Source organism: Enhydra lutris, unplaced genomic scaffold (assembly GCF_002288905.1).
Source record: "Enhydra lutris kenyoni isolate GAN:26980312 unplaced genomic scaffold, ASM228890v2 scaffoldscaffold75, whole genome shotgun sequence".
Lineage (NCBI taxonomy): Eukaryota > Metazoa > Chordata > Mammalia > Carnivora > Mustelidae > Enhydra > Enhydra lutris.
Genome location: NW_019154159.1, coordinates 4,457,886 through 4,470,652, shown reverse-complemented (window position 1 = coordinate 4,470,652; position 12,767 = coordinate 4,457,886).

The window sequence follows — 12,767 nt, the reverse complement described above, 5'->3', positions numbered from 1 at the left end:
CCCCCTCTGAGAAGCCCTGGCCGTATCCACGCCCGCATCCCCAGGGTGGGCAGGCTCTCAGCACACCTCCCAGCCCTCTCTCTCTTCGCCGCGTCTCTGATCTGCGCCCTGTGCCTTGGTTGGCCGTTGGAAGGGCTGCGGGGCCCATGGCACCCCCCCCACCCCCGCTGCGGGCTCTCTTCCTGGAGGCCAGCGTTACCGTTACCAGAGCCAGACAAAGACATCGCAAGAGAACTACAGACCAATAACCCTCGGCAATATCGATCTAAAGTCCACAACAAAACACGAGCAGATCAAATCCAGCAGCAGGGTGAAAGGGCTGTACATCACGACCGAGTGCAATTCATTCCAGAAACGCAGAGTGGCTCAAAATACGACAGTCCGCCCACGCGACACAGCACGGTACGGAGTGACGGAGAACGGTCAGCTCGATAGGCACGGAGAGTGCGGCACAAACCCAAGCCCCGTTCACGATGGAGACACCGAGACACTGGGGGCAGGGAGCCCCTCCAACCCGGACGGGGCCCACACCGTCCCCACCGGGGACCCAGCGCTCTTCCTCAAATCAGGACCAAGACAAGGACGCCTGCTCGCCACTGGGATTCGACGTCCTACTGAAGTCCCAGCCGGACAGTCAGGCAAGGACAGGACGGGAAAGGCATGCGGGCGGAAGGGAGGGAGGAGGAGTAAAGCCGTCTCTGCTTGCACGGGGCGGGACCTCGCAGGGAGAGCAGCCCGAAGACCGTGCGCACGCAGGCGCACGCAGACGCACGCAGACGCACGCAGACGCACGCAGGCGCACGGGGGCACTGGGTGACGGGCACTGAGGAGGACACGGGATGCGATGAGCACCGGGTGTTGTGAGCAACCGACGCGTCCCTGACCTCCGTCCCTGAAACTAACAGTTCACTTTGTGCTGATTGAATTTAAATAAGTTTTTAAAAATAAAACAATAAAAATGAAAATAAAACAAAACGAAGGGCCGGGATGCACTAAATTCTGTGATTCAACATTGAAGTGACCCCCGTGAGGCAGCCCGTGGGACAGAGGGTATTCTAGGTCCCAGAACGAGCCCCTCGGAGCTGGCCTGTGAACCTCTCCATGTGCCCCAAACACCGGCAGCCTCCCCGCGAGCCGCCGCGGCTGAGCCCTTCCGCCGACATGTGGAGGATCTTTGGTTAGTTGGCAAGACCCGATGGTGCCAGGCAACAAAGACAGCAAAGTGTTCGCGGCGTGACGGTCCCGTGGTCGATCTCCGGCCTGTTTTCTCCCCATGGAGTCCTGCAGGTGTGTTCTCAGAGCTCAGGGCACCGCCTTGCTCACGGGAGCGGAGGCCCATGGAGCAGGAGGGCCGGCCCTGAGGGGCCCAGGGGCCTCGGGTCCTTCCTCCTGAGACGTCAGGCCATGGGGCACACAGTGCCGGGCAGGGGCCACAAAGTCCCCTCGGGAGAGCTTTCCGTACTGGCCCGAGTGTTTAGAGAGCCGGGCTCTCCTTGGGTGGCTCCAACCTTGACTGCCAGCGAAAGTTAATGTCCTTAATTAAATGAAGTTTATTGGGTTGTTTGTTTGTTTTTTTTCACCGTAAGTGCACTACTCGCTTATTCATGGGACAGAAATGGATCCTGCACTGTGCTAGGTGCTGGGGACATCAGGGTGACACACAGGTGACACAGGCCACAGCTTCAAGGAAGTGACTGCCATCATAATTAACAAGGGAAACAGTTACAGGTGGTGGCTGTGGTGGGGGGGAGCCAGAGGGGTCCTCATGACCAGGTCTGCTCTGATGGCGCGCACACCCTCCGTCCGAGGAGGACGGGAGAAGAGGAGCCCGACCTGTGTTCCCAGCCTCAAGATCCTGTTACCTGCTGCTGAGTGTGTGGGACCCTCGGTGCCTGCCGGTGGTCCCCTTGCTTCCCCGACCTGGGCCTCCCCGGGCTTGCCCCATGGTCCCCCGAGAAGGAGGCTGAGTTTGCCCACTCTGGACTGAGGGGTCTGTAGCCACAGGATGAGCAGGACGGGCACAGGCCGGGCCGTACAGAAGACGAACCAGACAGCGCTTTCCTGGTGCCAGGCAGCACAGGCTCGCGGTCCTGTCCCCGGTGACTTGGAAAGCGCTCCTGTCATCCTCGTCTGTTCTCTGGAGTTGGATCCAGGCCCAGCTCTGGACTCCACCATCGAGGGACGATGTGGAGAGCCTGGCTGCACCGGGAAGAAGGCGCTCGGAGGCTCAGCTAGGACCAGGCGGGCTCAAATCCCAGGTCTGCTCCTTGGGAGCTCGGGCCTGGGCGCGGTTTTTGAGGTTTCCAGTACATCTTCCAGAGGAGCCCCCTCCAAAACGGCGGGATTCCTTTCCAATCCCAGCACCAGCACACCCAGGGGAGGTGGGCTTCTCCTCTCCTGGGACCCAGAAGGGACGTCTCCACATCCCCTCCCACCTTACCCCCAGCCCCCACAATCCCTGCAAGCTTCCTGGCCCGGGGAGGGGTGTGGGGGGGAGGGGGTGGTGGGGGGCGCCCTGCCCTGTCCATACATAGCCTGGCACCCACCGCATTCCTGTCTCTAAGAACTTGAGTTCTCTGTGGACGTCCCTGGAGCAGAATCATGGGCACTTGTCTTTTTGTGATGGGCTTGTGTCACTCAGTGCACGTCTTCAAGGTTCAGCTACTTGGTGGCAGGAGGCGGGATTTCCTTCCTTTTTAAGGCTGAATAACATTCCCTAGTGCGGAGGGACCACCGTTCCTTTGTCCGTTTCTCCCCCCTTTTGGTGACCGTGAGTAGTGCCGCTGCAAACACGAGCATGCATATGGCTCTTCAAGACTGCACTAGTTTTGGGGACTTCGTGACTCCCGTGACCACCCTTCCTCCCCCAGAATGCCAAGCAGCTGTTTTCAAATCAGACTCTCCTTGAGTTTCTTCCTAGACTCTCTTACCTAATCTGCTCAGCCTGGCATTTCTACAGCTGTCTCTGTTTTATAGTGGGGAAACTGAGGCATAGAAAGACCAATAAACCCGCCCAAGGTCGCACGTAAAGGAGTCTCCTGAGGAAGACGGAAGCTGGGCCGTCTAACGCCGGAGCCCTGTTCTAAACCACTTTGCTTGGTGGTTTTAGCGTCCCCAAGAAGAAAGGGAGGCAGAAACGTCTTTGTCATTCTGAGGACAAACTCAAGTCTTGACAACTTAAGTGGCTCTGAAGGTCGCACAGCTCTTATCTCTGACTCCCTTCTGCGACTTCGAAACCAAGGTAGACCTTCCACCTTCCTTCCCTCCTCCCCTCACCGCCTCTTCAGACACAATATCCCAGGACTTCTCTGTTCCTGAACCCCGCCTGCCACCCATCCCACGATCCAACAGAAGCATCATGACATCCTCGATCCACAAGAGGCACAATGTCTGCTGAGCCCTGAATGAATCAGACGAAGAAAAGGTTAGGCGGCCAGGGGGAGCTAAAAGCCCCTAAAAGTTTAAAGAGATCCTGCCAAATGGGTGATTGGCTCCCACTGAGATCAGTTTTAATCAATTATTAAGCAATAGTTTAATATTTTAAGAGCTTATGCAATCACAGAGAAATGAAACATTTTGTGATTTTCTTCCCTTCTATCTTCCAAAAGAAGGAACGTAAAACAAGTGTAGAGTAGCATGGATTTAGCTCAGAGTTCCCATTGAATCACTAGGATGTCTTCATGTTAATTGTTTAGATTCCTTTGTGTTCCCCACCATGGGCCGTCTTTCGTGAGCCCGAGTAGGTGCAGAGTTCTGTGTGCCTGCCTGACGTTCAAACACAAGGTTTGCTCGAGGAACATCAGGAAACATCAAAGTGTGCTCAAGTGCCCTTGACCTTCTGACCGTGGCAGAAAGCACCTGGGCCAGGCTCTCCAGGAGGACCACATGGGAGAGACCCAGCATCTGGTCCTTGAACTTTCGCCTTCCTACCTCCCAAAGTCTGGGCCCACCCCTTCTCCCTGTTCCCCAAGCCCTTCTTTTCCAGTTAGGAACTAGGAAGCAATGGGTGGAGGGCAGCAAAAGAGAAGGATTAAAACACATCATCACCTCCATGATCAGCCCTGGGAAGATGCAGGGGACAGGGCCCCCATTTCTATGCTGTGATCAGTTCCCCTTGGAAACTGATATAACGTGCCATTTTTCACCCACACACCCACCTAACCATGCGTGTGTCCATCCAGCCAACCATCTTTCCACCCATCCATTCATCTCCTTATCCATCCATCCATCCATCCATCACCCACCCATCCATCCATCCACTCACCCATCCATCTATCCATCCATCATCCATCCACCCATCATCCACCTATCCATTCGTCCCTCCACCCATCCATTCTTCTATCCATCCATCCATTCACCCATCCGTCCATGTATCTACTCATCCACCCACTCATCTGTCCATCCATCCATCTATCCATTCATCTGTCCATATCATTCAACCATCCATCATCCAACCATCCACCCATCCATCCGGGTATCAACTCATCAACCCACTCATCCATCCATCCATCCATCCATCCATCCATCCATCCATCTATCATCCATCCATCCATCCAACCATTCATCATCCATCCATCCACCCATCCATCCATCCATCATCCATCCATCCATGCAACAACATGTATCAAGCTCTAAATCGGGTGCTCAGGGAGCTCTCTCTCTGTTCCAGGGAGACAGACCTGGAACGTTACATGCCATGCAGGGTGCTGGGTGCTAAACCAAAATGTCCTCAAGACATGGAGGACACAAGGGAGAGCGTGGCCCCTCCTCAGAACAGGTGCGCTTCACAGGGAAGGGCCTCTGTGCTCTGTCCAAGGAAATCAGCTGGTAGGTGGAGTTGTTCCAGCCAGATATGTGGGCCCGTGAGTCCCATTTGGCTCATCCATCCTGGTCTCAGCACATTCTGCCTTCCCATATCCAGACTCTTGCCCTGTCAAATAAGGACACTCCAGCCATTCTCATGGGGACTGCAGCCTGCGGGTCACTTTGAAATAGTCTACATTCTGGGCAGACCCCAGCACTTCCCGCCACCCCAGTCTTCCAGGGGAAGCTCACGTGACGGGGGAGGTGGTCAAGGTTGGGGTCACATCTGTAGATTATGTAGATTCGTTTGCTATATCTGGATCATGCCATGTCCTAATTAATGCGGACCTTCAAGGTTGTACTGCGTTTGCAAAGTTTTCTGAAATGGGCCAGTGCTTTAAACTCCAACTGCTTCTGCCTCCCCACCCAGAATTTTCTCTGTGTCCCCAAGGCTGCCCCCAGACACCCCAACCTCCACTCTGGGTGGAAGTCCTGCACAGCAGAAACACAAGAACCTACTTTTGGCTTTTCTGAACTCTGAGCCTCACTAACCAAGGGACAGGTTATAACTGATTTGCTTCCATAAGATTCATAGGTGACTAACGTCTCCAAGAATTGCCAGGCAGCTCCTGGCTCCGGTTCTGTTGTCACCCATGCGTGGGTTGTTTTCATCGGACGTCACTAAGTGAGATCCCAGGTGGGAGCTGTGGCCACAGGAACATATGGGCAGAGCCCGGGCCGAGCCTTTCCTATATTCTTTGGGTTCAATAACAGGGATTGTTTTAACTCTTCAGTCAGGGGATCTGTATATCCTAAAGACAGCATGTAAAATATTTATTAAGAAGAATATCTATTTTTAACCAGGGATGATCTCAGTTCTGTTATTCATGCGGACTCAGAGGGCAGACTTCCTGCTTGCCGGTGTGCAGGAGCCGCGAGACAGAGCAGAGAGGAACCCGAAATCAGAGGTGGGGACTGGGGGAGGCAGCGGTGTTTCGGGAAGGGGTGGGGGAATGTTGCTCGCCTGATCTCAGCCGAACCTCCCTCCACGTACAGGTAACTGTCTGCATGAGTTGGCGATAGCTTTGGCCTTGTTTTAAACACAAAGACGCCTATGCCCCCGGCCAATCCTTTTGAGGCTCCCTCTTACAGGGAGGTGACCCTGAGCCGTGTAGGATTCAGTGAACAGGGCCCCTTTCGGGTTGCAGAGCCCGGAAGAAACATCCCTATCAGAGAGAGGCGGCCTCTTTGCAGCAGCGCCATGCTGACAAGGTCTTGACAAACAAGCCTCCACCTGTCAGAGCCAAACAAGAACACACTCGGCCGCCCACTGGGCTGGCCAAGGCGCCAAGGCAGGGCCCCACTGAGGGACAATGTTCCCATGGCCTCTGCCTTCCTGAGTCCCTGGGGACAAAGCGGCTGAACATCTGGTGCTCCTGGGGCAGGAAGGAGGCCATCCACGCACTCTGAGCAGGGGTGGCACACAGGAGTATGGGGGCTCAGCGGACCAAGCTTGAGTCCCAAGTCCACCAGGACCAGCTGCCCACACAGACAGCTTGGAGAAGCAGGCTCTATGCCAGGCACCCTGGACGCCTGCTCTGGGCTCCGGGGCCGGCCTGACCTTGTCGGGCAGAATCAGGGTGGACAATGACATTGGGAGGCAAGAAAGCTCCGTGCCTGGGGTTCAAAGAACGTCAGGGGTGGACACTCGGGGCAGAGGAAGGCGGGGACAGGACAACTAGGTCAGCGCCAGAGGCCCCGCATAAAACCCAATTACGGCGCCTGCTGTCAGGGGAGCACCGCGTGGGGAAGGTCACCAGGTCAGAGCGGCTCCTGCCTGGGCCTGCCCTGTCCTGCCTGCCGCTCCACCGCAAAGACCCCGGGAGCCCGCTGCCATCCAGGGCCGCTCCTCTGCGCAGAGCAGGTGGGCAAGGAGGGAAGGGAGGTGCTGGTCCCGTCCTTACCGGTTCCCTGCAGGGGTGAGACGGCAGAGACCCTTGCCTGTTCTGGGGACCTCCTTGGCTGGCCCTGCCTCTACCCTCCTCCCTCTGCCCCTGTGTCCCGCCCTCCCTCCTTCCCCCTCCTTCCCCTTGCATCTTGCACTCACCTTCCTGGGAGCAGGAGCGCCCCACTACCGACTGGCAGCCGCCACACCCAGGACCGGCCCCCCACTCCCGACCCCACACCCAGGACCGGCCCCCCCGCTCCCGGCAGTGACAGCGTCCTGGTTCGGCCCCCAGACACCGGACAGGGAGTCCTCCCCTTGGGTGCGCCTCCTCCTGGGTCCCGGTGGGTTCCTCCTTTCCTCTGAGCCCACCTTCTGCTCCCTTTTAGCTTTGCAGGAAGAGGCTTCCCGCCCCAGCACTCACCTGCCCCTCCCCCTCCCAGCTCAGAAGCCCCCCCAGACACCCAAGAGCCACCACTCTGTGTTCGGGCCACGCAGCTGCATTTGGCTAATATCTGTACAGTCTGAATGGTTTCTCACGGACATATATATTTTGGTTTAAAAAAAGTGTTACTAAGTATAAAAGTTAAAAAAAAAAAGTGCTGTCACAAATTTTAATGGAAAGAAGACAGAGGCCCAGGGTTGGTGGGTAGCAACAGCCCTCAGCTGTCAGAGATGAAAATTGAGAAGTAAGCAGCCTGGGGACCCTCTGAGCCTTCTCAGGCTGCCGCCTGCCGGGTCTAATTAATGCAGCTTGACTCCAGGCCCCTGAGCAACCCTCACCCCCCCACCCCACCCCCGGAAACCAGGCCAGCCCCCCCTCCTGCCACTAGGGAGCAGCTGGGCTCCTCAGGGAGCTTTGCCACCAGCCAGTGTTCAGTCCCACCGTTGACCTAAGAAGAGGCCACCCCCTCCCACGACTGCCTGGCTGGTCCCCCTCTGCGTTGGGTGGGAGGTGGGGAAACCCCACAGCCAGCCAGGCTCTCCTCTCGGAGCTGGCCTGTTTGGGACACTCCAGGGCAGGACTCCGCTGGGGGCTGCAAGGGTGACCTTCAGCGCAGCCCCCAGGAGTGGAGACCTTCACCGTCTCGATTCTACGCATGGAAGACTCAGGCCTTAGGGAGCCGGTGGGACCTGCCTGAGGACCCCGGGAATTGAACCCCACGGACTGGGACTGGCACCAGGGTTGATGTGGCTCCAAAGCCCGTGCCCCCCAGCGCCGGGGTTCACCGCTGCCCCCACCCCCCAGCTCCAGGTCCTAATCTGCGTGTCGGCGTTGGCCTCTCCACATGCTGCTGGGGGGAGGAGGGAGGGCCTGCCTCACCACGGTCGCTGTGCTCCAGACTGGGAGGACAGCCTGGCCCACACCCCTCCCGTGCCGCCCCGGCTGGGGGCACAGAGCCTGCGCCCACCCCCCGCTCTGCTGGCCGCTCAGCGAACAAGAGGGACCTGACCCAGAACCGGCGAGTGGGAGCAGCCGGACTCTCCTGCCGCTGCGCTCCGGCCGGGGCGTGCTCCTAGCGGGCCGGGGTGCTCCCTGCCGGACACACAAGGCGGAACTTCCTAATGGGCCAAGTTATTGCCTTTATTTACGTCTCTCTGTGGAGAGGCTTGAGGCTTCCCAGCAGCAAAACACTTTAAAAATAATAAAGAGGAGTCGGGATCCTGACCGCAGGAATCCTGGGAGGCCGCAGACGCTGAGAGCCCATGGACACGCCGCGCCTCGGGCCCTGTGGCCCGACAGGGCAGGCTCTGCGGGCAGCGAGGGGCCGAGCGGACTGGGAGGCTGGCTCCAGACCCAGAGCCATTACAGCGACTTCAGACGCTGCAAGGCCTGGCCTTTTACTCACCTCCTCCCGTCATCTTCCCGCCACCCTGTGGGCGCCATCCTCCCCACGGCTCAGGCGCGCCCCCTGGAGTTGGGACAGATTAACTCGTACAAGGACGCACAGCTGCAAACGGCAGCCGGCTGGGCCGCTTTATGGCCTCAGGGTGGCACATTCCTGTAACAGTCCCAACACACTCGAAGGAGCACCCGTTCACGCGCACAGACACACCACCAGCCGTCTGTGCCCTCACACACAGCCACACGGGCACGTCGCCTCCTTCTGACTGCTTCCGCAACCCAGCCCCCTGCTCCTGGCCGACCGGCCCCCACCCCAGTGAAACAGCAGACCGGGCCAGCTCGTGCAGAGGGCAAGCTCCCGGGGGCCAAGTCAAGCAGCAGAGGAAATCACTGGGATTGGTTACATTCAAGAAGAAAGAGAAGCCAGGGAGCCAGGCGTGGGCAGGACCGGGAAGCCAGGCGGGCCCCTGGCTGGCAGAGGCCGCAGGGACACATAGCCCTGAGATACCAGTGGCTCGGACAACAGCTTTCCTTCCTGTGCCCCTGGTGCCACAGGCCAGCAGGTAGCCCCCTTCTGCCCTGGTGGCTCAGGGACCCTGTGGCTGGGCAAGGGAGAAGAGAGAAAGAATGACCCGAAGGACCTGCAGGGCCCCAGCCTGGAGTGACACTCTTCATTCCCACCCAATTCATTGGCCACAGGATGTCCCAACTGCAGGGGACAGAGTGTGAGGCTACCTGAAGTGGGGTGTACTTGGAAACACAGGACCAATAGTTGATAATGCCGAGGCCACCCATCCTCATCTGGGTTCCCTGCGAAAGGGGGGAGTCCTTCGGTCACTACAGGGAACTTGCCGGCCTTTTGGCAGCTGCCCTGGTCTCCCGGGGCTGGCTTTGCTCTAGGGCTGGACCAGTCCTGTGATGGCCATAGCCTGCCTCTCCTCCAAGACAAGGCCGTTCTGCTCACCCCCAGAGAGATGCGCGAGCCCTGAGGACAGAGGGTACCCGCCTCGCGCCTCGGGTGACCCAGACCCTGCAAGCCCCCTACGGCCACCTTATTGTTCATTGACTCTGCTCCTGGTCTACCTGCTCGGGAGAACTGGTCCGGCTCATTCACAACCGTGTTCTCTGCCCCGCGGACACGGTCACACTCAGCCGAGGCAGCTCATTCACAACCGTGTTCTCTGCCCCGCGGACACGGTCACACTCAGCCGAGGCAGCTGGTGACGAGCCACTGCCCTTTGGGCCCAGAGCTTCCGTGATGGGAGCAATGGTGCCTCTTAGGTGCCCCCATTCCGGTTCCTCTCTCCCAGAGGGCCTCCCAGAGCGCCGAGGAGAAGGGGCAGAGGGACGGAGGGGGCTGGGGGGTGGGACCCCAGGCAGACTTCAGAACCCCTCTGTGTAGCCTCCCTCTCTGCAATCGTAAACGCGCTAACCAGAACAGGCAGGACCCGACCCCCAGCAATCCCGCTTCTGGGTGTGTACCCCCCAAAGTGAGAGCAGGGCTCAAAGAGATACGTGCACGCCCACGTTCGCAGCAGTGTGACTCTCCATGGCCGGAGGGCAGGAGCCGCCCATGTGCCCATTGCCAGGTGGGTGGGTAAACACAGCGGGGTCTCTCCGCACGGCCTTGAACATGTCCTGACGCCTGCTACAGCGTGGACGCACGGGGGGCACGACCCTCGGTGAAGCAAACCAGACACAGAAATGTCGGATTCCACTCACACGAGGCCCCGAGAGGAGTCAGGGGCACAGAGGCGGATGGCAGACCAGTGGGCACCAGGGCTGGAGGAGGGAGGAGCGGGACAGAATTTCAGTCTGGGACGATGAAGAAGCCTGGGGGTGGTGGAGGGTGACGGCCGCTCAGCATCGGGAACAGGTCCATGTCACCAAACGGAGTACTTCCGTAGCTAAGGTCAGTTTTATGTCTGATTTGTTACAAATTTTTAAAAATATACTAAGCTTAAATTAAAGAGGGGTGGCATTGTGCAAATGTCCAGCCCGTGATGTCACTCGAAGGTCCCCTTTCCTTCCTCCTCTCCGGTTTGGCCCTAAAGAGCCCCCAGCCCTGGGACCGCCCTGAGTTCAGCCCTTCTTCCTCCCCTCCTACTACCACCAGCACCTGAGCATCCCGCGGGAAGGAAAGACGGCCACGTGATCATAATCGGCACTTACCAAGGGCTTCCACAGGCCAGCGCCCTTCTAAGAGCTTTACAGGACTTACCTAATTTAACCCTGGATACAGCCCAGAGAGGTGAGGTCACCCGTCGGAGGTGACACAGAGTCTGCTGGGAGGAGCGAGGTCCAGCGCGGCCATGACGCTGAAGCTACCCGCTCACGCCAGGCCCCTGATCTTTGTACTGCCTGGGTGCGTCCAGCAGGTGCTCCAAGCCAGCGCTCAGGGAGCACCTGGGACCCTGCGAGAGACCCGCAGTGCCCACAAGCCTGAGTCCCGCCTGGTTCCCTGGTCACTTCCCCAGGAAGGGAGGAGGGTGTCCCGGAGGCACAAAGTCCCCCCTCAAAGCATCCCTGGGGGCAGGAGACCGGTCCCGGCTGGCTCCGAGAGCCTGTGAACCTCAGACTTTGAGATGCCAGCTCTCGACCCTGCGGCACCCCCACCCCTGCTCGCCTGGGGAAACGGACCCCTCTGGGAGTATTTGGGGCTAGTCTCTCTGTGGGCTAGGCGATGGGTGGCCCTCCAGCCTGCCTGGCACACTAAGGACTCGCTGGGCCCACCAGGAGCGGACAAGGACATGTATGCTGATGTGAGTAGCGCCCACGTTGTGCCCCGACGTGTGGCCTGTGACCTGTGCTCACGCAGGAGGGGAGAGTCCTGCCGGGCAGGGAGAGCGGTGGCACACAGGGAGGAAATGCACCTGACGCAGGGCGAGCTGTAAACGCTAAGGCAGCAAATCAATTTTCCAAAGCAATTTGTCCTCTGTCTCCAGCGGGCCCCAGGAGGCTTAACTTAATCACTCTGGAGCAATGTCAGAAGATGGCCGGGGATGCGCTAACCCCAGCCCTCCGCTGTCACTGGCCACCAGGGCCACCAAGGCCTGTGGGGACTGATGAGCGAGGGCAGGGGTAGCCGCCAGCAGCTGCAGGAAGTCACCCAAGTGTCCCGGCAGCCCCTTCTGTGTTGCCCCTCCCCCACCAGAGCCTCAGCTACCCCCCCCCAGGCCCCTCCTCCCACTGCCCCTGGAAGGAAGAGCAAACTGGCCTCCCTCCCTCAAGGCTCTTCAGAAGAGAAGTCTCTGGTCTGCAGACTGCAGCGGTGGAGGGTCCGGGTGGGGAGATAGGACTAGTGGTGGGCTTTCAGGCGGCAGCCCTTCCCAGCAGGGGTTCTGTGGCCTGCCCCTTGGCTACATGGGGGTGACATGGCATGGGCGGCTCCTGGGGATCCCCCCTTGGACTCTACAGGGACGATGAGATAACCTGAGCTCAGAGAGGGCCATTAACCTGCAGGAGGCCACACAGCTAGGAGCACACAGCAGCTCTGACCTTGACTGCTGGCTGAGGTCCTTCCAGAGGGGGACAGGGAATGGGGTCTCTGGTGAAGGCCTCCCCCATGCCACCCTGGCCCTGCTCCAGGGCCTGGGTTCCCAGGAGCCGCCCTCTCCCTGTAGGGTGGCCGTGGCTGAGGAAAAGGGAACCGTGATGCAAGCTCTAGGGAAGCATTTCTATGAATGGTCTGTTTCCCTCCCCGCAGCCTGGGGAGCGCAGGCCCTCGCAGCAGGCAGCCAATAGAAGAGGGACCTGCTGTTCCCGCCCGGGAAGGCCCCCTCCCTCTCCTGAGCCGGGGGCTTCCCCCTCCCCCAGACCTCCTCAGCCTCCCACCTGGAGCCCTCCCACCATTTGCAGCCTCCACCATCCTTTAAAAGGGAACACTGCAGACTGAAACCACAAATTAAATTTTTAATGAAACCGCATAAGAGTAGGGCCCGGTGCACTGCAGTATTGACGAGATCACAGGGTCCAGCCGGCGGGAGTTCGCCCCAGAAAGCTTTTTAGGATGTTATGCAATATGGAACCAGATTAATTATTTGCAACAAAGGGATCCGTGTCTCTGTCGTGCTGCTGGGGCCCAGGGAGTGTAAAACGGGTGCTTTCCATTATTGTCATCTATAAATGGCAGTCACGGGAAGGAAGCAGTGACTTCACAGACCCAAACACTAG